The following is a 24,344-nucleotide window of genomic DNA, read 5'->3' as shown; positions in this document are numbered from 1 at the left end:
CTGAAAGGTGGAGATCCTTCGCTACTTGACAACTATCGACCCATATCAAAATTGTCTGTACTGTCAAAGGTACTGGAGTCCTTAGGTAGTAGGCAGCTAAAGACCTACTTCCAAGAAAACAACATCTTAAATGGAATGCAATCAGGTTTTAGGTCTGGCCACAGCACTGTTTCAGCAACATTGAAGGTTTTAAATGACATCCACTGTGCTCTTGATAAGAAGTTACATTGTGTGTCTGTTTTTATTGATTTGTCGAAGGCTTTTGACACCATGGACCATGCTGTGTTAGTGCAAAGGTTAAAATGTTGTGGAATTACTGGTCATGCTCTAGCTTGGTTTATAAATTACCTATAAATTCGTACACAATGTGTAATGGCGGACGGTTGTAAATCTGAGTTCATAGAGGTGTGCTCAGGTGTTCCGCAAGGTTCTATTTTGGGCCCACTGTTGTTCATTTTGTATATCAACAATATTGGGGATCTTATTGAAACAGCGGATGTTCATTTTTATGCAGATGATACTGTTCTTTATTCAAGTGGTAGTAGTTTATCTTTAGCTTTTGAAAATGCCCAAAGAGCATTTAACATCATACAACAGAATCTGTATGATTTAAAGCTGATTTTAAATTCGGGTAAAACAAAATGCATGGTATTTTCAAATACCAGGCATGTTACAAATCATGTCATTGCTACATTGGCTGGACATACTATAGAGCAAGTTAAAGTGTACAAATATTTGGGTGTGTGGGTTGATGATAAGCTGAGCTTCACTGTGCATGTAGAGAACTTGATAATGAAGCTCAAGCTGACAATAGGGTTTTATTACCGGCATAAGGCTTGTTTTTCTTTTGAGGCCAGGAAGGAGCTGGTACGATGTACATTACTGTCGGTTTTTAGATTTTAGTGATGTTATATATATGCAGGCCTCAGCCACTACCCTGAGAGCACTTGATTCAGTGTATCATGCAGCCCTCAGGTTCATTACAAATCAGAAACGTCTAACACATCATTGTGATCTCTACAGTGCTGTTGGCTGGTCGTCATTGACCTTGCGTAGGCTTAAACACTGGTATACACTGATTTATAAGGCCATATTGGGTAAAATGCCATTTTATCTCTGTTCTTTTTTAGTCAGGTCAGTAAATAAATATAAATTATGGTCCCATTCTGATTTGCTTCTAACAGTACCAAAAATTAGAACAGGTCATGGTAGAAATAGTTTTAGTTACTTAGCACCGTGGTCCTGGAATTCTCTCCTGAACATTTTAAAATGTGATGATCTAGTTTCGTTGGTGGAGTTTAAACACTTGATCGATGTATATATCATAGAAGAGTGTAATTGTTTTTAGACCAGCTGTTTTTAGTCAAGATGTTTGTGTTTTTAAATGTAATATGTAATTGTTGTACTGTATGTGTGTTTATAGTTTTGTTTAATGTTGTGTTAGTGTATGTAAGTTGTTTTGTCTGAAACGTTGTTCCCCCTGCTGCTATTGGACCAGGTCTCTCTTGGAAAAGAGATATTATCTGAATGAGAAAAAACCTGTATAAATAAAGGTAAAGAAATAAAATAAAAAATTGTAAATACAACTGATATTTATGTTTATTTATTTTCCCTTTTGCACTTTAACTATTTGCAAATCGTTACAACACTTTATATAGACATAATATGACATTTGAAATGTCTTAATTCATTTGGAACTTCTGTGAGTGTAATGTTTACTGTTCATTTGTATTGTTCATTTCACTTTTGTTTATTATCAACTTCACTTTCTTTGGCAATGTTAGCATACGCTCCCCATGCCAATAAAGTCCTTAAATTGAATTGAATTGAGAGAGGGGGAGAGAGAGGGAAAGGGAGAGGGGGAAAGCGAGAGATGGAGGGGGGGTTAGAGAGAGAGAAAGGGAGAGAGATGAAAGACAGAGAAATGTGACACATGTATCTCATCTGATATCTTATCTAATTACCAATCAGATCTACTGTTGAAACACTCAGTCTTACTTGAAGACTTCCAATTCCAAGCTGTGCCTGTTACCATTTCATTCTCCCCTGGCCTCCTCTCATAGCCACCAGGACCCAGCCAGGGGTGTGTCTAGGGTAGCGAAAGCAGGCCCAACACTTTACAGTCCCACAACATCGACTACAGTCTGAGGGAGATCACATCATCACACAGCGTTTAGCCTGGCTGATCTCTCTATCCACTCTCAGCAGCTTATCTGATCTCTCATTGTGTCTAAAGAGAACTACTGATCTATAGATAGTCATTATGAAAACATGATCATGGTTTAATAAGCTACCTTGAAAACCCTTCGAAAGGTCCCTTGGATCATGGATTGTGTGGTTTTGACATCAATACATCAAATGTAAAGATAACTCCAGTTCAATTAGAGTCCTCATCACTGCTCTGCACAGGAGCTTTCATCACTGTGACCTCCTCACAGGAGCTTTCATCTTATGCTAATCATACACTCATTAATTCAGGATCAAAGAGCCCTGATTCGCTGGAGGTTCGGGGAGATGATTTAGTATGAGACATACTGGACATGGTCTAGGCCTACAACCTACACTGACACACACACACACACACACACACACACACACACACACACACACACACACACACACACACACACACACACACACACACACACACACACACACACACACACACACACACACACACACACACACACACACTCCACCATAGACATATTTTAGAAATGTGTGGCTTGCATCCTGTGATGACTTCAACCCTGAGCGACACACATACACACACACACGTGTACACACACACATCCTCCTCCCGCTCCCCAGTGTATTAAGGAACCCTCTGTCCTTCACAGTATATTCTAGTTCAGGGGGAAAGGGAGAAGAAAGGAGGACAAAGTTCATTACAACCACTGGAAACGGGGAGAGAGGGGAGAGAGAGAGAGAGAGAGGGCGAAGTGAGAGAGAGATAGAGAGAGAGAGAGGGAAAAGTGAGAAAGACAGAGAGACAGAAAGAAAGAGAGACAGAGGAGAGAGAGAGAGAGAGAGAGACGAGAGAAGTGGAGAGAGAAAGAGAGAGGGAGAGAGAGAACAGAGACAGAGCGAGACGAAGGAGCGAGCTGTTCAGAGCGTGGCGAATGGTTCCCTCTCACACATCTGGCCTGGAGACACAGTGCTCTCTGTCTGTCTGTGTGTGTCTGACTGTGGAAAGGCCATTCCACGTTCCGGATAATTCAACACACAGATGGACTCTCTCCCAGCTCTGCCTGTCTGTGATTGGACAGATTCAGGGACGCACTGGGCTATATCCCTCTCTGTCATTGGCTGTTTAACGTCAAACTCCTCACTTCCTGCTGTTGACTTCACAATTGATTCAAAGAATTCCAAGTGGCCAATACTTCCGGGAAAACTTCACGAAGCAGAGTCAACAGACCAAATCGGGGTTTGTGGTTTGGGAAGTCAATGGGAGAAGTAAAATATTATCCCTAAATTGTACATTTTCTCAAAATCTTAAGGTATAACCTAGATTTGAGTTAATGTCTTAAGTTGCTAAACACGTCATGACTACAATCTTGTGACAAACTGACACGTTTTCAAATGTTTCGTCAAAAACGTTATATTGAAGGAGTGCCTTTGATTTGACGGCCTGCACATGCACAGTTCGGAGTGAGACAACCGTTAGACGCGTGTTTCTGAGCATGAGTTTACCTAGCTATATTCACCATAAATCAAATCAAATTCAAATCAAATCAAATTGTATTGGTCACATACACATATTTAGCAGATGTTATTGTGGGTGTAGCGAAATGATTGTGTTCCGAGCTCCAACAGTGCAGTAATATCTAACAATTCACAACAATACACACAAATCTAAAAGTAAAATAATGGAATTAAGAAATATATAAATATTATAACGAGCAATGTCGGAGTGGCATTGACTAAAATACAGTAGAATAGAATACAGCATATACATATGAAATTAGTAAAGCAGTATGTAAACATTATTAAAGTGACTAGTGTTCCATTATTAAAGTGACCAGTGATTCCATGTCTATGTATATACGGCAGCAGCCTCTAAGGCGCAGGGTTGAGTAACCGGGTGGCAGCCGGCTAGTGATGGCTATTTAACAGTCTGATGGCCTTGAGATAGAAGCTGTTTTTCAGTCTCTCCATCCCAGCTTTGATGCACCTGTACTGACCTCACCTTCTGAATGATAGTGGGGTGAACAGGCTGTGGCTCGGGTGGTTGATGTCCTTGATGATCTTTTTGGCCTTCCTGTGACATCGGGTGCTGTAGGTGTCCTGGAGGGCAGTGTACCCCCCGGATATGCATTGGGCAGACCGCACTACCCTCTGGAGAGCCCTGCTGTTGCGTGAGGTGCAGTTGCCGTGCCAGTCAGTGATACAGCCGACAGGATGCTCTCAATTGTGCATCTGTAAAGGTTTGTGAGGTTCTTAGGGGCCAAGCTGTTGTGCCTTTTTCACCACACTGTCTGTGTGGGTGGACTATTTCAGATCGTCAGTGATGTGTACGCCGAGGAACTTGAAACTTTCCACCTTCTCCACTGCGGTCCCGTCAATAGGGGCGTGGATAGGGGCATGCTCCCTCTGCTTTTTCCTGAAGTCCACGATCAGCTCCTTCGTTTTGTTGATGTTGAGGGAGAGGTTATTTTCCTGGCACCACTCCGCCAGGGACCTCCTCCCTGTAGGCAGTGCCATCATTGTTGGTAATCATGGTTGTGTCATCTGCAAACTTGATGATTGAGTTGGAGACGTGTGTGGCCACGCAGTCATGGGTGAACAGAGAGTACAGGAGCGGGGTGAGCATGCACCCTTGTGGGGCCCCTGTGTTGAGGATCAGTGAAGTGGAGGTGTTGTTTCCTACCTTCACCACCTGGGGGTGGCCCGTCAGGAAGTCCAGGACCCAGTTGCACACGGCGGGGTTCAGATCCAAGGCCCCGAGCTTGATGATGAGCTTGGAGGGTACTATGGTGTTGAAGGCTGAGCTGTAGTCAATGAACAGCATTCTTACATAGGTATTCCTCTTGTCCAGATGGGATAGAGCAGTGTGCAGTGCAATGGCAATGGCAAATTGAAGTGGGTCTAGCGTGTCAGGTAAGGTAGAGGTGATATGATCCTTAACTAGTCTCTCAAAGCACTTCATGATGACCGAAGTTAGTGCTACGGAACAATAGTCATTTAGTTCAGTTACCTTTATTTTCTTGGATACAGGAACAATGGTGGACATCTTGAAGCATGTGGGGACAGCAGACTGGGATAGGGAGATATTGAATATGTCTGTAAACACTCCAGCCAGCTGGTCTGCGCATGCTCTGAGGACACGGCTAGGATTGCTATGTGGGCCGGCAGCCTTGCGAGGGTTAACACTCTTAAATGTGTTACTCACGTCGGCCACGGAGAACGAGAGCCCACAGTGCTTGGAAGCGGGCCGCTTCGATGGCACTGTGTTATCCTCAAAGCAGACAAAGAAGGTGTTTAGCTTGTCCGGGAGCAAGACATCGGCGTCCGCGATGTGGCTGGTTCTCCCTTTGTAATCCGTGATTGTCTTTAGACTCTGCCACATACGTTTCGTGTCTGAGCCGTTCAATTGCGACTCCACTTTGTCTCTGTACTTACGTTTTGCATGTTTGATTGCCTTTCGGAGGGAATAACTACACTGTTTGTATTCGACCATATTCCCAGTCACCTTGCCATGGTTAAATGCGGTGGTTCACGCTTTTTTCAGCAAATGCTGCCATCTATCCACGGTTTCTGGTTTGGGTAGGTTTAAATAGTCACAGTGGGAACAACATCCCTTACACACTTCCTGATGAACTCAGTCACCATGTCCGTGTATACTTCAATGTTATTCTCCGAGGATACCCGGAACACATCTCAGTCTGCGTTGTCAAAATAATCTTGAAGCATGGATTCCGATTGATCAGACCAGTGTTGAATAGACCATAGCACGGGTACTTCCTGTTTGAGTGTCTGCCTACAAGAGTAATCAGGGATTTCTATTGGAGAAGCAGTTTCTGGACCTCATCATATAGTCTCTTTCGTTGACTCACATCTGCGAGACAGTACAGAAACTTAGGCAACCCTTAGGCTTACCTGACTATACTATGACATCGGACTCTGAACTAGTAGGTCTTCATAATACAGGCTAATACTAATAACAGACCGAGTGTTCTGTCATTCAGTCAGCTTTATCAGACCACAAGACTCTGAGGACCAAAACAGACAACGCTATAGCACACACACACACACACACACACACACACACACACACACACACACACACACACACACACACACACACACACACACACACACACACACACACACACACACACACACACACACACACACAAACACACACAAACCTGATCATCCACTTACACCACACCAACCAACCACACACACATAACCAACCACACTAAATATTTTTTAACAGAGGGGAGATTTGTAGTCAACATCAAGATGGTGGAGATTCGTCCTGAACATGTTGAATTAAATTACAGTATGACAGGATTATCCAATCAAAATCAGATAGAATATTAGATCTAGAAGTTCCAGTCTCAGAGTGCCATCATGTGCCTGCCTTGGCCTGGGTCCAAAGGGAGGGAGGGAGGGAGGGAGGGAGGGAGGGAGGGAGGGAGGGAGGGAGGGAGGGAGGGAGGGATTTCCTAATAATGTCTCCTTTAGACATGTAGCTTAGGGCTGTATTGTAACAAACCTAACACAATGGTAAATCGAAACACTAGTGGTAGCCCGTAGGTCAGGGGGTGTGTCAGAAATATTTGATGCTATTTTCAGAGCAATAGCTGGCGGTGGTGTGGAAGGGCTGGGCTTCGGATTAATAAATAAATGATAGGTGTGGTGAGGGCTTGGCCACTCACTGGCCAGTCAATGCCTTTCATGGCTTAATACTGCATGCCGTCTCAAATTCTGTAGGTTATTGACATATTTGCATTGTCATCAATTCCAATTCAGCTGGTGGCACAGAATATTCTCTTCCTAGTCCATTGTGGATTGATTCAGTTTCTTAAATAGCATAGGCTACAATAACAAAAAATAGCAACAGTAAAAAAAAAAAAACATCCAGTGTTTGCTCAATATGTTTGGAGTGTTTCGACAGTCAACATTGTTGAATAGGCCTTTGCCCATTGCATCTCCTCCAAAAAATACTAGGGTCCAGTAAATGGTATTGTATGTGAGACAATTTCTCAATAAGTAACATATACTGTAGCCTAGGCCTAACGTTGATATGGCGTTATAGGACTGAATCATTTAAATATGTTTGGAGGAGCGGGTGTTTGGTAACCAGACAAGATGCACTCTTTGAAAAATGAGGATTGATACAAGCCGAATGGAGTAACATATGCACTGCAGGTAGGCCTATGTGAATTGTGAATAATTCAATGACGGCAAAAACTCAGCAAAAAAAGAAACGTCCTCTCACTGTCAACTGCGTTTATTTTCAGCAAACTTAACATGTGTAAATATTTGTATGAACGTAACAAGATTCAACAACTGAGACATAAACTGAACAAGTTCCACAGACATGTGACTAACAGAAATGGAATAATGTGTCCCTGAACAAAGGGGGGGTCAAAATCAAAAGTAACAGTCAGTATCTGATGTGGCCACCAGCTGCATTAAGTACTGCAGTGCATCTCCTCCTCATGGACTGCACCAGATTTGCCAGTTCTTGCTGTGAGATGTTACCCCGCTCTTCCACCAAGGCACCTGCAAGTTCCCGGACATTTCTGGGTGGAATGACCCTAGCCCTCACCCTCCAATCCAACAGGTCCCAGACGTGCTCAATGGGATTGAGATCCGGGCTTTCGCTCGCCATAGCAGAACACTGACATTCCTGTCTTGCAGGAAATCACGCACAGAACGAGCAGTATGGCTGGTGGCATTGTCATGCTGGAGGGTCATGTCAGGATGAGCCTGCAGGAAGGGTACCACATGAGGGAGGAGGATGTCTTCCCTGTAATGCACAGCGTTGAGATTGCCTGCAATGACAACAAGCTCAGTCCAATGATGCTGTGACACACCGCCCCAGACCATGACGGACCCTCCACCTCCAAATCGATCCCGCTCCAGAGTACAGGCCTCTTTGTAACACTCATTCCTTCAACGATAAACGCGAATCCGACCATCACCCCTGGTGAGACAAAACCGCGAGTCGTCAGTGAAGAGCACTTTTTGCCAGTCCTGTCTGGTCCAGCGACGGTGGGTTTGTGCCCATAGGCGACATTGTTGCCGGTGATGTCTGGTGAGGACCTGCCTTACAACAGGCCTGCAAGCCCTCAGTCCAGCCTTTCTCAGCCTATTGCGGACAGTCTGAGCACTGATGGAGGGATTGTGTAACTCGTGCAGTAACTCGGGCAGTTGTTGTTGCCATCCTATACCTGTCCCGCAGGTGTGATGTTCGGATGTACCGATCCTGTGCAGGTGTTGTTACACGTGGTCTGCCACTGCAAGGACGATCAGCTGTCCATCCTGTCTCCCTGTAGCGCTGTCTTTGGTGTCTCACAGTACGGACATTGCAATTTATTGCCCTGGCCACATCTGCAGTCTTCATGCCTCCTTGCAGTATGCCTAAGGCACGTTTACGCAGATGAGCAGGGACCCTGGGCATCTTTCTTTTGGTGTTTTTCAGAGTCAGTAGAAAGGCCTCTTTAGTGTCCTAAGTTTTCATAACTGTTATATCTGGAGTATTTCTCCTGTCTTATCCGGTGTCCTGTGTGAATTTAAGTATGCTCTCTCTAATTCTCTCTCTCTTTCTCTCTTTTTTTCTTTCTCTCTCTTGGAGGACCTGAGCCCTAGGATCATGCCTCAGGACTACCTGGCCTGATGACTCCTTGCTGTCCCCAGTCCACCTGGCCGTGCTGCTGCTCCAGTTTCAACTGTTCTGCCTGCGGCTATGGAACCCTGACCTGTTCACCGGACGTGCTACCTGTCCCAGACATGCTGTTTTCAACTCTCTAGAGCACAGGTGTCAAACTCATTCCACGGAGGGCCGAGTGTCTGCAGGTTTTCGCTCCTCCCTTGTAATTGATTGATGAATTATGGTCACTAATTAGTAAGGAACTCCCCACAACTTGTTGTCTAGGGCTTCATTGAAAGGAAAAACCAAAAACCTGCAAACACTAGGCCCTCCATGGAATGAGTTTGACACCCCTGCTCTAGAGACAGCAGGAGCGGTAGAGATACTCTGAATGATCGGCTATGAAAAGCCAACTGACATTTACTCCTGAGGTGCTGACCTGTTGCACCCTCGACAACCACTGTGATTATTATTACATGACCCTGCTGGTCATCTATGAACATTTGAACATCTTGGCCATGTTCTGTTATAATCTCCACCCGGCACAGCCAGAAGAGGACAGGCCACCCCTCATAGCCTTGTTCCTCTCTAGGTTTCTTCCTAGGTTCTGGCCTTTCTAGGGAGTTTTTCCTAGCAAACGTGCTTCTACACCTGCATTGCTTGCTGTTTGGGGTTTTAGGCTGGGTTTCTGTACAGCACTTTGTGACATCAGTTGATGTAAGAAGGGCTTTATAAATACATTTGATTTGATCTCTCGTTCCGTGATGGGGATATAGCCTACATGGAGGGGTTTGGCTAATATAATGAACAATAGCATACATAGATACAAAAAGGGGGGGGGGGGGGGGGGGGTTCCTCACTGTTTTGCTTCTCCCAAACGTGATATTTTAATAGTGCTTTGGTGATTCAAGATGTATTTCAAAGCGGTCTCACGAGCAAAACCCTTTAACGATAGTGTCACGATCGTCTTGAGGATATTGAGTGGACCAAGGCGCAGCGTGTGAAAAATACATGCTCTTTTATTTAGAGACGAGTGAAACACGAAACGAACACTTACAACAAAACTAAACAAAGCTACAAACGTAAGTGCAATACAAAAAGCTACAAACGTTCTACATAGACAATTACCCACAAAACCCAATGCCTATGGCTGCCTTAAATATGGCTCTCAATCAGAGACAATGAACCACAGCTGCCTCTAATTGAGAACCAATCTAGGCAGCCATAGACATACAAAACCCCTAGATAGGACACTGACCCATTTAACCTACAAACCCCTAGACAATCCAAAAACACATACATTCCCCATGTCACACCCTGACCTAACTAAAATAATAAAGAAAACAAAGAATACTAAGGCCAGGGCGTGACAGATAGCCTTGACTACTTGGCAACATTGGGCAGGACAAATGAAAACAGCCTTCATTGAGAGGAGCGGAGGCTATGCTCGGTTTTTTATCAAAAGAAACTAAATGGGAAAAAAATACATTCGTTTTTATGTTTCTATATGAGGTTCACGGCCACAAAAATCCATATGCATATGGGCACCGTGCGTCACGCCTGGAAAAACTGAGCTTCCATTGTCAAAATCCAATCCATAACCAAATATCCCTACCAGCGCTGCCTGAAATTGGCACTTTGGCGCACGTTTTTAAGGACACACCTCTGATATTGCCACCTCTGCCACCTCAGCGCAAGCGAGCTCATATAAGACAGGTAAATTGCCAATCCTGGCACTATGGGTTGAAAATAGAAGGGCGCCGGCTTTTACAGGTCGCAAATAGCAAATGAGCGTGCGTTTGACATTTGCGCTGGCTTCACGCCGGCCGAAAATAGAGCCTTAGGTATGTTCAGGATTTCAGATGGGTGAAGCGTTCAGAATGTCACTCAGCCATTCATGTCTATGGCTCCTCTCTCTGCTCTTGTCCCATTCAGCCCTGACACTATGTTGTTATGGGGATATATTTGGTCCTCCTTCCATTGATCATGGTGACCAAATGCTAATGATGGTATGTTATATTGAACACCAGATTGATGAAAACTACTCCACATTTTCTGAATGCTAAATAGTCTACATAGATTTGCAGAAATGACAATGGGCCAAAACAAAGCCTCAAGTTCCCTCGTACAGTGTGTGGTACGGTGTGTCACAGCGCCATCTAGGAGACAGATATGGTACTGCAGCTGGAGTCCATTAGGCATTACGTTTTTTTAAAGCTCTATATATAGGCTACCTGTGAAAAGCTATGCATGACGTGCACACGCACACACACACAAGCTGCTTACCATCACATAGGCCAACACACATGCCTAAGCTGTCAACACATCATGTGTGCCATGACACACATCACAAACATGTATGATGCAGAGTGGTGCACACTCTCACAGACACACAGACACAAACACCTGGTCAACAAATAGACAACCGATACATGATAGATGTTACACAATAAACAACGCTGCAGTGAGAGGTCTAACTTTAGCACATCAGCCGACAGGTAAAGGAAAGCAAACTAAATACTTAACGCACATTAACATACACACACACACTCATACACACAGAGAGACAAGCAAAGACACACACACATAGACAAACACACACACTCACACACAGAAATACACATATGGTCAATGCATGCCTTGCTCCTCTTGGACAGCCACTTGCTGAACCGCAGAATGTTAAATAAACCAGTGGAGGAATTCTACTAAGTCAACACATCCTGGGGATGAGAGCTCTCTGTGTGTGCATGTGTCTGTCTGTCTGTCTGTCTGTCTGTCTGTCTGTCTGTCTGTCTGTCTGTCTGTCTGTCTGCCTGCCTGCCTGCCTGCCTGCCTGCCTGCCTGCCTGCCTGCCTGCCTGCCTGCCTGCCTGCCTGCCTGCCTGCCTGCCTGCCTGCCTGCGTGCGTGCGTGCGTGCGTGCGTGCGTGCGTGCGTGCGTGCGTGCGTGCGTGCGTGCGTGCGTGCGTGCGTGTGGAACTGAGAACAGAGCTGTGCTTGTAGCAGGGCAGTGAGGTAAACACACACACACACACACACAAGCTCTGTTTAGATTCTACCTCCCTCACACACTCTCTCTCCATCTCACTCACACACACACATGGCTGCCTCTGTTTAGATCCTACCTGCCCATGGAATGCTCAGAATCCCGTGGCCATAGCAACATAACACAGCCAGTAAATCTCTCAGTTTTTTAACACACACAGGAGATATGCCTTCAGAATATATTCACACCCTTTGACTTTTTACACATTTTGTTATGTTACAAAGTGGGATTCAAATGTATTTAATTGTTTTTTTTGTCAATGACCCACAAACAATACTCTGTAATGTCAAAGTGGAAGAAAAATGTCAAGATTTGTTTTTATTAATGAAAAATAAAACAATAATATACTGTATCTTTATTAGTTAAGTATTCAACCCCCTACTCAATACATTTTAGAATCACCTTTGGCAGTGATTACAGCTGTGAGTGTTTTTGGATAAGTCTCTAAGAGCTTTGCACACCTGGATTGTACAAAATTTGCCCATTATTATTTTTTGAATTCTTCAAGCTCTGTCAAGTTGGTTGTTGATCATTGCTAGACAGCCATTTTCAAGTCTTGCCATTTAAGTCAAAACTGTAACGAGACCATTCAGGAACATTCAATGTCATCTTGGTAAGCAACTCCAGTGTACATTTGTGTTTTAGGTTATTGTCCTGCTGAAAGGTGAATTTTTCTCCCAGTGTCTGTTGGAATGCAGACTGAACCAGATTTTCCTCTAGGATTTGCATGTGGTTAGCTCTATTCCATTTCTTTTTACACTAAAAAACTCCCTAGTCCTTGCCTGATGACAAGCATATCCATAACATGATGCAGCCAACATGCTTGAAAATATGAAGAGTGGTACTGTGTGTTGGATTTGCCCCAAATATAAAGCTTGGTATTCAGGACAACATTTTTATTTCTTTGCCACATTTTTTGCAGTAGTACTTTAGTGCCTAATTGCAAACAGGATGCATATTTTGGAATATTTTTATTCTTTACAGGCTTCATTCTTTTCACTCTGTCATTTAAGTTAGTATTGTGGAGTAACTACAATGTTGTTGATCCATCCTCAGTTTTCTCCTATCACAGCCATTAAACTCTGTAACTGTTTTAAAATCACCATTGGCCTCATGATGAAATCCCTGAGTGGTTTCCTTCCTCTCCGGCAACAGAGTTAGAAAGAACGCCAGTATCTTTATAATGACTGGGTGTATTGATACACCATCCTCTAGTTTTGTTTAATCTTGATTATTGTCCAGTCGTGTGGTCCAGTGCTGCAAGGAAATACCTAGTTAAGCTGCAGCTGGCCCAAAACAAAGCAGCACGATTTGCTCTTAATTGCAATCAGAGGGCTGATATAAATATTATGCATGCCAGTCTCTCTTTGCTAAGAGTTGAGGAGAAACTGACTGCATCACTTCTTCTTTTTATAAGAAACATTCATGTGTTGAAAATCCCAAATTGTTCACATAGTCAATTTACACACAGCTCTGACACACACACTTATCCCACCAGACATGCCACCAGGGGTCTTTTCACAGTCTCCAAATCCAGAACAAATTCAAGAAAGTGTACAGTATTATATAGAGCCCTAATTGCAGGGAACTTCCTTCCATCTCATATTGCTCAAATAAACAGCAAACCTGGTTTCAAAAAACAGATAAAGCAACATCTCACGGCATAACGGCTCTCCCTTATTTGACCTAGATAGTTTGTGTGTATGCATTGATATGTACACTACGTGTGCCTTTAAAAAAAATGTATGTAGTTCTGTCTTTGAGATGTTCTTGTCTATTGATGTTCTGTATTATGTCATTCTGTATTATGTTTCATGTTTTGTGTGGACCCCAGGAAGAGTAGCTGCTGCTTTTGCAACAGTTAATGGGGATCCTAATAAAATACCAAAAGAAATACCAAACTTCACCATGCTCAAAGGGATATTCAATCTCAGCTTTTTATGTTATTGTCACGACTTCTGCCGAAGTCGTTGCCTCTCCTTGTTCGGGCGGTGTTCGGCGGTCGACGTCACCGGTCTTCTAGCCATCATCGATCCATTTTTCATTTTCCATTGGTTTTGTCTTGTCTTCCCACACACCTGTTTTCAATCCCATCCATTACCTATTGTGTATTTAACCCTCTGTTTCCCCTCATGTCTTTGTCAGAGATTGTTATTTGTCAAGTGTTGTGTTTATTGTGTATAGGTGTGCGACGGGTCATCGTACCCATATTTGTTTTTCCTATGAGTGTTATGGAGCAGATTACTGGGACTATAATTAAAAAACTCCATTCTACACTCTATTTGACTCTCCTGCGCCTGACTTCCCTGCCACTTATACACGCAACTGTGACAGAATCTCTGACCTTTATATATGAAGTCAGCAGGAGAGGACACGACGCCCATGGAGGTGGAAAAGCGCGTTATGGAACAAGCGAAGGAGATTGACTGTTTGAGCGCCGTCATGGATCGCATTGTCCAGAATATGGATCGCTGGGAGAGACAGGAAGTTTCTCCAGCGCCTCCACTGCCACAACTGGGATTTACCGTTAACGCGTTTTCCCCACCTGAACCTAACAAAATCCGTTTACCCCTACCCACGGGTTACAACGGAGATACTGCCGGCTGCCAGGGTTTCCTCCTTAAACTGAACTTATATCTGGCCACGGTCTCCCCAGTACCATCCGACCGGGAGAAGAGTTCCGCCCTCGTCTCATGCCTCACCGGGAAAGCACGGGAGTGGGCCAGCGCTGTGTGTAGAGAGGAGAATGCGGCGTTGGACCATTTTGAGGAGTTCACCCTTTATTTCAGGAGAGTATTCGACCATCCTCCCGAAGGAAAAACGGCGGGTGAGCTCCTCTATCATCTGAGGCAGGAGACGAGGAGTGCCCAGGAGTTTGCTTTGGAGTTTAGGACCTTGGCTGCCGGCGCTGGATGGAGCGACAGGGCCCTGATCGACCATTTCGTTGTAGCCTACGCGAGGACGTCCGTCGGGAGCTGGCCTGTAGAGACACCACCCTCAACTTCGACCAGCTGGTGGACATGTCCATCAGGCTGGACAACATGCTGGCTACTCGTGGACGTCTAGATCGGGGTCTGGTTGTTCCATCCTCCCGCACCCTCTCTCCCGAACCAATGGAATTGGGAGGGACGGTGCGCCGGGAGACCGGAGGGGGTTCCCGCTCGAGCACCATCTATGGTCGCAGAGATCACACTGCTGGTCGGTGCCGGGTTGGTTTCTCTGGGAATAGAGAAGGCAGGCAGGGCACTCTGGCATCACCCCAGGTGAGTAGGCACCAGTCTCATCCAGAGCCCTCTGTTGCACTTATGTTTGTCTCTGTCACTTTTCCGGATTTTTCCCTGCATTCCCAGTATAAGGCGCTAGTAGATTCAGGCGCGGCTGGAAATTTCATTAATAAAAATTTAGCTCATAGTTTAGGGATCCCTATTGTGTCTGTGGATATGCCTTTCCCTATTCATGCCTTAGATAGTCGACCATTAGGGTCAGGTTTTATCAGGGAGGTCACCGCACCGTTGTATATGATAACGCAGGAGGGTCACAAGGAGAAGATTAGTCTTTTTCTTATTGATTCCCCTGCGTATTCTGTGGTGCTAGGTCTACCCTGGTTAGCGTTTCCTAACCCCACTGTTTCTTGGCCAGAGGGCTCTCACGGGGTGGTCGCGAGAGTGCTCAGGTAGGTGTTTAGGGGTTTCCGTTGGTGCTACTACGGTGGAAAGTTCAGACCAGGTCTCCACCGTGCACATTCCTCCAGAATATGCCGATTTGGCTCTCGCCTTGTGTAAAAAGAAGGCGACTCAATTACCACCCCATCGACAGGGGGATTGTGCGATAGATCTCCTGGTAGACGCTGCATATCCCAGGAGTCACGTGTATCCCCTGTCGCAAGCGGAGACGGTGGCTATGGATACATATATCTCTGAATCCCTGCGTCAGGGGTTCATTCAGCCATCCATTTCACCCGCCTCTTCGAGTTTTTTTTTTGTGAAGAAGAAGGATGGCGGTTTACGCCCGTGCATTGATTATCGAGGTCTCAATAAAATCACGGTGAAATATAGTTACCCGCTACCTCTGATAAATACAGTTATGGAGTCAATGCGCGGGGCACGCTTCTTCACAAAATTGGATCTCAGGAGTGCGTATAATCTGGTGCGTATTCGGAAGGGTGATGAGTGGAAGATGGCATTTAGCACCACCTCAGGTCATTATGAGTACCTGGTCATGCCATATGGGTTGATGAATGCTCCATCAGTCTTCCAATCATTTGTAGATGAGATCTTCAGGGACCTGCACGGGCAGGGTGTAGTGGTGTATATAGATGATATTCTGATATACTCCGCTACACGCGCCGAGCATGTGTCCCTGGTGCGCAGGGTGCTTGGTCGCCTGTTGGAGCATGATCTATATGTCAAGGCTGAGAAATGCTTGTTCTTCCAACAATCCATCTCCTTCCTAGGGCATCGGATTTCCACTTCAGGAGTGGAAATGGAGAGCGACCGCATTACAGCCGTGCGTAATTGGCCGACTCCAACCACGGTAAAGGAGGTGCAGCGCTTTTTGGGGTTTGCCAATTACTACCGGAGATTTATCCGGGGTTTTGGTCAGGTTGCGGCTCCCATTACCTCACTGCTAAAGGGGGGCCCGGTGCGCTTGCGGTGGTCGGCTGAGGCGAACAGGGCTTTTGGACACCTGAAGACTCTGTTTACCTCGGTGCCTGTGTTGGCTCATCCGGATCCCTCTTTGCCATTCATGGTAGAGGTGGACGCATCCGAAGCTGGGATAGGAGCAGTGCTCTCTCAGCGTTCGGGTGTGCCACTGAAGCTTCGCCCCTGTGCTTTCTTTTCGAAGAAGCTCAGCCCGGCGGAGCGAAACTATGATGTGGGGGACCGAGAGCTGTTAGCTGTCGTAGAAGCCTTGAAGGTGTGGAGGCACTGGCTTGAGGGGGCTAAACACCCTTTTCTCATCTGGACTGACCACCGCAATCTGGAGTACATCCGGCAGGCGAAGAGAATGAATCCTCGCCAGGCAAGGTGGGCCATGTTTTTCACTCGTTTTGTGTTTACTCTTACTTACAGACCAGGCTCCCAGAACGTCAAGGCAGACGCATTGTCTCGGCTGTATGACACAGAGGAGCGGTCCATGGATCCCACTCCCATACTCCCAGCTTCGTGTTTGGTGGCGCCAGTAGTGTGGGAGCTGGACGCGGACATTGAGCGGGCGTCACGTGCAGAGTCCTCTCCTCCTGAGTGTCCAGCTGGTCGTCTGTACGTTCCGTCTGCTGTCCGCGACCGATTGATCTATTGGGCTCACACGTCACCCTCCTCTGGTCATCCTGGGATAGGTCGGACGATGCGCTGTCTTGATGGGAGGTACTGGTGGCCCACTTTAGCTAAGGACGTGAGGATTTATGTTTCCTCCTGCTCGGTGTGCGCCCAGTGCAAGGCTCCTAGACACCTGCCTAGAGGTAAGCTTCAACCTTTACCTGTTCCTCAACGGCCGTGGTCGCACCTGTCGGTAGATTTTTTGACTGATCTTCCACCTTCACAGGGTTACACCACGATCTTGGTCGTTGTGGATCGGTTTTCGAAGTCCTGTCGTCTCCTCCCTTTGCCCGGTCTCCCTACGGCCTTACAAACTGCAGAGGCCCTGTTTACACACGTTTTCCGGCACTATGGGGTGCCTGAGGATATAGTGTCTGATCGGGGTCCCCAGTTCACATCAAGGGTCTGGAAGGCGTTCATGGAACGTCTGGGGATCTCGGTTAGTCTTACCTCAGGTTTTCACCCCGAGAGTAATGGGCAGGTGGAGAGAGTTAACCAGGATGTGGGCAGGTTTCTGCGGTCCTATTGCCAGGACCGGCCGGGGGAGTGGGCGAAGTTCGTGCCCTGGGCAGAGATGGCCCAGAACTCGCTACGTCACTCCTCCACTAACCTTACTCCTTTTCAATGTGTATTAGGGTATCAGCCGGTTCTGGCTCCTTGGCATCAGAGTCAGACCGAGGCTCCTGCGGTGGACAATTGGTTTCGGCACGCTGAGGAAACCTGGGAGGCAGCCCACGTCCACCTTCAGCGTGCCATAAGGCGCCAGAAAATTGGCGCAGACCGTCGCCGCAGTGAGGCCCCGGTGTTCGCACCAGGGGACAGGGTCTGGCTCTCGACCCGAAACCTGCCCCTCCGCCTGCTCTGCCGGAAGCTGGGTCCGCGGTTTGTGGGGCCGTTTAAAGTCCTGAGGAGAGTGAACGAGGTATGTTATAGGTTACAACTGCCCACTAATTACCGTATTAACCCCTCGTTCCATGTGTCTCTCCTCAGGCCGGTGGTGGCTGGCCCGCTCCAGGAGGCTGAAGTGCGTGAAGTTCCTCCACCTCTAGACATCGAGGGGGTCCCGGCGTATTCTGTTCGATCCATTTTGGATTCGAGACGTCGGGCGAGGGGCCTTCAGTACCTCGTGGACTGGGAGGGGTACGGGCCGGAGGAGAGATGCTGGGTTCCGGTGGAGGACGTTTTAGATCCTTCCATGTTAAAAGAATTCCACCGCCTCCATCCGGATCGCCCTGCACCTCGCCCTCCGGGTCGTCCCCGAGGCCGGTGTCGACGCGCTGCTGGAGCCGCGCGTCAGGGGGGGGGGTAATGTCACGACTTCTGCCGAAGTCGTTGCCTCTCCGTGTTCGGCGGTCGACGTCACCGGTCTTCTAGCCATCATCGATCCATTTTTCATTTTCCATTGGTTTTGTCTTGTCTTCCCCCACACCTGTTTTCAATCCCATCCATTACCTATTGTGTATTTAACCCTCTGTTTCCCCTCATGTCTTTGTCAGAGATTGTTATTTGTCAAGTGTTGTGTTTATTGTGTATAGGTGTGCGACGGGTCATCGTACCCATATTTGTTTTTCCTATGAGTGTTATGGAGCAGATTACTGGGACTATAATTAAAAAACTCCATTCTACACTCTATTTGACTCTCCTGCGCCTGACTTCCCTGCCACTTATACACGCAACTGTGACAGTTATTTCTACTCATCTACCAATAGGTGCCCTATTTGCGAGGCATTGGAAAACCTCCCTGGTCTTTGTGGTTGAATCTGTGCTTGAAATGCACTTCTCAACTGAGGGACCTCAACTAAGGGACAGATAATTATATGTGTGCCACAGATGAGGTAGTCATTCAGAAATCATGTAAACCACTATGATGGCAAACAGTGAGTCCATGCAACTTATTATGTGACTTGTTAAGCAAATTTGTACTCCTGTTCTTATTTAGACTTGACATAACAAAGGGGTTGAATACTTATTGACTCAAGGCATTTCAGTTTTACATGTTTTATTAATTTGTAAACAATTCTAAAAAACATAATTCCACTTTGACATTATGGAGTATTGTGTGTAAATCAGTGACACAAAATCTAAATTGAAACAATTTTAAATTCAGGCTATAACTCAATGTGGGAAAAGTGAAGGGGTGTGAATATTTTCTGAAGGCACTAAGTGATTTAGGAAGGGAATGTGTGTCGATGCTAGAGGTCGACCGATTATGATTTTTCACCGCCGATACCGATACCAATTATTGGAGGACCAAAAAAAGCCGATAACGATTAATCGGCCGATTTATTTATTTGTAATGACAATTACAACAATACTGAATGAACACTTATTTTAACTTAATATAATACATCAATAAAATCAATTTAGCCTCAAATAAATAATGAAACCTGTTCAATTTGGTTTAAATAATGCAAAAACAAAGTGTTGGAGAAGAAAGTAAAAGTGCAATATGTGCCATGTAAAAAAGCTAACGTTTAAGTTTCTTGCTCAGAACATGAGAACATATGAAAGCTGGTGGTTCCTTTTAACATGAGTCTTCAATATTCCCAGGTAAGAAGTTTTAGGTTGTAGTTATAGGAATTATAGGACTATTTCTCTCTATACCATTTGTATTTCATTTCCCTTTGACTATTGGATGTTCTTATAGGCACTTTCGTATTGCAAGTGTAACAGTATAGCTTCCATCCCTCTCCTCGCACCTACCTGGGCTCGAACCAGGAACACATCGACAACAGCCACCCTCGAAGCATCGTTACCCATCACTCCACAAATGCCGCGGCCCTTGCAGAGCAAGGGGAACAACTACTCCAAGTCTCAGAGCGAGTGACGTTTGAAACGCTATTAGCGCGCACCCTGCTAACTAGCTAGCCATTTCACATCGGTTACACCAGCCTAATCTTGGGAGTTGATGGGCTTGAAGTCATAAACACCTTAATGCTTGAAGCACAGCGAAGAGCTGCTGGCAAACGCACAAAAGTGCTGTTTGAATGAATGCTTACGAGCCTGCTGCTGCCTACCATCACTCAGTCAGACTGCTCTATCAAATATCAAATCATAGACTTAATTATAACATAATAACACACAGAAATACGAGCCTTAGGTCATTAATATGGTCAAATCCGGAAACTATCATTTCGAAAACAAAACGTTTATTCTTTCAGTGAAATACGGAACCGTTCCGTATTTTATCTAACGGATGGCATCCCGAAGTCTAAATATTGCTGTTACATTGTACAACCTTCAATGTTATGTCATAATTATGTACAATTCTGGCAAATTAATTACGGTCTTTGTTAGGAATAAATGGACACAGTTCGCAACGAGCCAGGCGGCCCAAACTGCTGCATATACCCTGACTGCTTGCACGGAACCCAAGAGAAGTGAACAATTTCCCTAGTTATAAGAAATTCATGTTAGCAGGCAATATTAACTAAATATGCAGGTTTAAAAATATATACTTGTGTATTGATTTTAAAGAAAGGCATTGATGTTTATGGTTAGGTACACATTGGTGCAACGACAGTGCTTTTTTCGCGAATGCGCTTGTTAAATCATCACAAGGTGGCGAAGTAGGCTGTGATTCGATGAGAAATTAACAGGCACTGCATCGATTATATGCAACGCAGGACACGCTAGATAAACTAGTAATATCATCAACCATGTGTAGTTAACTAGTGATTATGTTAAGATTGATTGTTTTTATAAGATAAGTTTAATGCTAGCTAGCAACTTACCTTGGCTTCTTGCTGCCCTCGAGTAACAGGCAGGCTCCTCGTGGAGTGCAATGTAAGGCAGGTGGTTAGAGCGTTGGACTAGTAACCGGAAGGTTGCAAAAACAAATCCCCGAGCTTACAAGGTAAAAATCTGTCGTTCTGCCCCTGAACAAGGCAGTTAACCCACTGTTCCTAGGCCGTCATTGAAAATAATAATGTGTTCTTAACTGACTTGCCTAGTTAAATAAAGGTGTAAAATAATAATAATAATAAAAATACATTTTAAAAATCCGCCACAATCGGTGTCCAAAAATACTGATTACGATTGTTATGAAAACTTGAAATTGGCCTTAATTGAATCGGCCATTCCAATTAATCGGTCGACCTCTAGTCAATGCCCAGTAAAAACTCTTTCTCAGCCCAATGTTCTGAATTCAACATTAGTGTTTCTCTGTACGTTTTCACCATTGAGAGATATCATAATAAACACCATTTATTAGGGCCGATCAAAAGTTTATGCGCACCACTGCCCTAACTTCACCCTAGTCACCCTAGTTATACTAGCTAGACTGATGTGAGATTATTGCATGTTAATATGTCTACCGTGTAATCCGTATTGGGATAGAGTCAAAGTCTGCAGTGCAAACCCTGAATGGGTCTCCAGGACATACTGATATTTACGCAGAGATTGAAGAAGCCAACATTGGTGGTTTGTGCCCATGATGAGTAGCTACAATTACTGACTTTGAGCACTAGACAGCAGTAGATAGCAATGAAAGTTGTGGCAAAAAGACTGTGGAAGTGTACCTGTTCTCTGAAGCTTTGGTTGTAGCATGAAAAACATTGTGAATGCCAACAAGCCTGGTTAACTAGCTACCAGTATAGCAAATCTATTACTATGTAAAACTGTGGTTAAAGAGATTCTCCCTGTTTATTTGTGTGATACTGACAGTAGCCTACTGAGATTGAGAACCCTAGTTATAATAGCTAGCTATTCTAGCCTACTAATGTTGCTTACTTTTGTCGAATGCCTGATAGTATTCATGGGGTACTTTACGGGTAATTGTATACCTACTGGCGGTAACTGTTACTGTAAATCAAATTTGGCGGTAGTGCTGATCGAGTAACTGAAATATCTATAATTTTTTGGTTTTCAAACAAATAACTGACCGACTCCGGTTCAATTGCATTTGCTTTGGGCTTTTTCTGTGAGCTCAAAGCGCATATTGCGCAGTTTCTCTAGAGATAAATCAGATCACGCCCGAACTGTGTATTGTTGTAATGAGTTGTAGTTTCCAACAGGCCAATATGCTGCATAGTTTATTGCAGAAAACGTGATAATTAACTACAATGACCATAATCCATTTCGCGCCTTCTGCGTTTCTTTTACACCTGCTATGTTAGGTTAGCGTGGGACAGACATTGAGAGCTAGAGAGGAGACAGAAGAATGCGCGATCGCACATCCGCACACAGTTTCTTCGCAAGGTATTTCCACCAGAAATACATTAACTAAGTGATTGGTTGGTATTCTGCAGTCATAAAAGTATGCCTTATTTACTTACTTTGAAGAACTACTAAAATAAGATTTTGTCAGAAAGCATAGTCAGCGGTCTACAGAGATGAAATGATGACTTTGAATGAAATTATGTCATCAAATGAAACAAATGTAATTTACACATCAACTGAAATATTGTATTAAAGTAAAGTAATGTGAATAAATTATGGTTAATAAGTGATAAGCAGTAATGGGCAGTGACTTACATCATGGGACTTTTATTAATTGTTTTATTCTGTTTTGTTACAGCATTCAATCCACATAATGCCTACCGCATTTAATAAACGAAACCTAAATGAACCTACCTCAAAAATCACTAATCGCTCAGCACTACTTGGCGGGCTGTTGGCAAGCTTTTCTCTCTTGACAGTCTCGCAACAACCAACAACTGTGTTGCAAAAGTGTGTCGCTGGGGTGTATTCATTACGCCAATTCTGTTGCAAAACGTTTCGTCTATTGCGAAACCTTTCACGTCACTAGTACCACAGCGACAAAGTCATAGACCCTGCATATTTCTACAATTTATCTTCCTAAAATGTGATTTTAAACCTAACACTTTACCGTAACCCTAACCTTAACCACACTGCTAACCTTATGACTAACCTTAAATAATGACCAAAAAGCAAATTTTTGTTATCATGAATTCCTACGATATAGCCATGTTTGACTTTTAGGCTGTGGTAACTAGTGGAAACCACAGAAACCATTTACTACAAACGGAAAACGTTTTGCAACGAAAACGAAAGTTTCTAGCGGACAATTTCAAGTAGGTTCGATAGAGATGGATAGAGGACTTATCGTGGATATAACCCTTTTTATACTGAACAAAAATATGAACACAACATACAACATTTTCAATGATTTTACTGAGTTACAGTTCATATAAGGAAATCAGTCAATTGAAATAAATTCATTACGCCCTAATCTATGGATTTCACATGATTGGGCAGGGGCGCAGCCATGGGTGGGCCTGGGAGGGCAGTTTTTCTCCACAAAAGGGCTTTATTACAGACAGAAATACTGCTCAGTTTCATCAGCTGTCCGGGTGGCTGGTCTCAGACGATCCCACAGGTGAAGAAGCCGGAGGGGCTACGGTTGTGAGGCCGGTTGGACCTACTGGCAAATTCTCTAAAACGACGTTGGAGGCGGAGAAATGGTAGAGAAATGAACATTCAATTATCTGGTAACAGCTCTGGTGGACATTCCTGCAGTCAGCATGCCAATTGCAAGCTCCCTCAAAACTGCACATTTTAGAGTGGCCTTTTATTGGCCCCAGCACAAGGAGCACCTATGTAATGATCATGCTGTTTAATCATCTTCTTGATATGCCACACCTGTCAGGTGGATGGATTATCTTGGCAAAGGAGAAATGCTAACTAACAGGGATGTAAACACATTTTTGCTAAACATTTGAGAGAAATACGCTTTTTGTGCGTATGGAGAATTTCTGGGATCTTTTATTTCAGCTTATGAAACATGGGACCAACACTTTACCAACACAGTTGCGTTTATATTTTTGTTCAGTGTAACATGGACATTACCCTTGAGGGCTCCGCCATTTTAAAGTAGTCAACTGGGTGGAGATTCCTATGAGTTGGGAACAATCAGCCAATGAAGAAGAAAATGTACTACTTTAAAATGGAGATAGCCTCAATGGCGCTGCCCATGCTGTCACAGACACTATAATGGCACAGATACAAAGCTGAGTCCTCTATCTATCTCTATGGTAGGTCCCTCCCCGTTTTGTTCCGTTTGCTCTGCTTGCTTCCGTTTGGTTCTTAAACGGTAAACGATGTCCGCTGCAAGACTTAATGAACACCCCTGCTAATATACAACAGATATTCAATTAATAGATCTGCAGATAAAAGATATGGACATACGGTAGA

This window comes from Salvelinus namaycush, chromosome 1 (genome assembly GCF_016432855.1).
Source record: "Salvelinus namaycush isolate Seneca chromosome 1, SaNama_1.0, whole genome shotgun sequence".
Taxonomy (NCBI): Eukaryota; Metazoa; Chordata; class Actinopteri; order Salmoniformes; family Salmonidae; genus Salvelinus; species Salvelinus namaycush.
This window is presented reverse-complemented; position numbering follows the sequence as displayed.